Source organism: Myotis davidii, unplaced genomic scaffold (assembly GCF_000327345.1).
Source record: "Myotis davidii unplaced genomic scaffold, ASM32734v1 scaffold111, whole genome shotgun sequence".
Lineage (NCBI taxonomy): Eukaryota > Metazoa > Chordata > Mammalia > Chiroptera > Vespertilionidae > Myotis > Myotis davidii.
The window spans coordinates 946,019-948,302 of NW_006284347.1; the positions used below are offsets into that span (position 1 = coordinate 946,019).

The 2,284-nt window shown below is 57.3% G+C and overlaps 1 pseudogene; it reads right to left on the bottom strand.

The window, feature by feature from the left end:
- Positions 1–1,796: 1,796 nt before the first annotated feature.
- The window catches only part of LOC102770719, a 36,986-nt pseudogene continuing 36,498 nt past the window's right edge, over positions 1,797–2,284 (bottom strand).

Below are 2,284 nucleotides of genomic sequence, written 5' to 3' on the forward strand. Positions count from 1 at the left end.
GAGGCTCAGAGTATAAACAGGGATTAACTGTAAGTGGGCACGAGGGATCTTATTGGAGGATGGAAATGTTCGGAACTGATTTATAGTGGTGGTTTACCACTGGGTACAGTTACTAAAAAATATTGAATTTACACTGGAGAGAATGTATGCTATATGAAATATACCTCCATAAGGGGTGAAAGAAAGAGCATGTGACTTTGGGCAGGTGACTAAACTTCTCTATGCTTTAGCTTTCTCTGTAAAATGGGGAGAGTGAAAGTACCTCACAGGGTCACTGAGCAGATCAAGCGAGGACATATGTACCCTGTGTTTACAGTGAGAGTGCCTATCACATAGTAAACACCCTAAGAAGTATTGGTTTCTATGATTATTTTTTTTCATGTTAAAAAATAAGTTTAATGCAGGTGGCTCGTTTCGTAAAGAATTTCACAGGCACTTGAGACCCTGAGCAACTACATGTTGAGCGTGTCCACTCCTAGCACTGCCACACAGACACCCCAGGTGGCCCACGGCCAGACCTCTCCCACCATCCCCATGATGTACACACATGCCCACCTCAGTCAGGGGACTTCCAGGGACCTGAGTAGCATGAGTTAACACAAAACAAAGCTTTTAGGAAACAGCATGATTTAGTGCAAAACATTCTTCTCAGCTCTGAGAAGGGGGTCCCCTCGGGTCAGCTCCTTGAATTCCTTCTCCAAGGGGCCTCTCCACTGACCTCAGGCTGACAACCGTCCAGCAGAGCTGGCTACAAACTGAGGGGCACAGTTATAGCCAAGTGCTTTTTGCTTTCTCTACCTGATTTGGGTTTTCTTCCAGTGGCACATAACTGTCCGGACAGTCCCCCCAAGCCACTGGCCTGCCTGGCTAGGCAGAGTTCAAGGGACCACTGTCAGGGAGGTAAAGGGGCAACTTGGGGTGAAGCAGCATGGGCCCCATGTCCTGTCCCCCGTCTCTGCCTGCTGTCCCAGCAGAATTACTCAGAGTGCCCTCCTATTTGCCAAGGAGGCCCACGGTGGCCACTGAGCGACATGGCCACCCTGTCCCCCTCACTGCAGAAGGCCAAAGGAAGGGTCTGGACAGACGCTGGCTCTGGAGTGTGTTCTCTGTGACCAAAAGTCCCTCAGGACCACCAGCCCTTTGCTCTTTCTTGGCCACAGTCCCTGCCCACATTCATTTTTGCTTTTCACTCCCTAGCTGCTCTCACAGCCCCCAGGGCAGGAGCAAAGGGGTGGTCTGGCCCCTTGCCCAGAGATCCAGCCCTGGGCCACCCCTCGACTCTAAGTGGTGCCTTAAACACAGGTGTACCCATGTTTCGTGGTGCACACTCAGAGCGCCCGGAGACCTCCAGCATCTGCTCCAGACACATGTCCCAATTCTGTGTTCTCTCAAAGGAACAGACCAAAAGCAGCCCCCAGAGCCAGGAAGAAATGGAGGTGCCTCCCCAGAAATGCACATGCGAAGGGGCCTGACATTCCTGGACCTGCCCAGGAGGAAGACGGATCCGCCCTGGGCCGGACACCAGTGTACCACCTGCCGGGGCCCTGACTCCCCGCTGGACTGAGCCTGCAGGGTTCCAAGGTGACCCTCAAGACTGGCTAGGACTCAAGACCCCAATACTTCTCAGGGTGCCAGGCGGATGAAGGTCTGTGGGCTGTGCCCGACCTGAGGCCCAGCGGCAGTGTGGTGAATGGAGCGGGACGCTTCCCTAAGGCTGGGGCAGGGGCTGGGGCCAGGCCAGGAGGACCCCTCCAGATTTGCCCCTGGGCAGCACACCCCTTGCGGGGGGGACCCCCCTACCCCACTGGGAGCGCCAGTGTCCTGGAGAATGGACGGGGACACAGAGGCCCTCCAAGCGCAGGCGGATGGGGCAGCCCCGCAGCACGGCTTGGTAAAGTGCGGTTGGAACCCCGGGAGGTGGCCAAGGGGGGCGGTACACACAGGCGGGTCAGCGGGCGGAGGGCGCCGCGTCTGTGCACAGAAGTCGCAGCTGACCCTCTCCTGGGCAAAGACCCAGCTACGGACGGGAGGAAGCGTGACAGACCAGGGCCCTGACCTACCCCGTCAGGAAGTGGCTGGTCGCAGGCTTCGGCCCTACTGGTCACAGTAACCGAGCCCGCCCAGGCCCGGGGCGCTCACCTGCACAGGAAGACCATGAAGCACCAGCGCAGGGTCACGTGGGTGCCGACCAGCAGCTCCTTGAGCAGGCGGAAGTCCGCGCGCCTGCGGCCCAGCAGCAGCAGCAGCAGCAGCAGCACTGGAGCTGGGCATGCAGCAGGAGGCA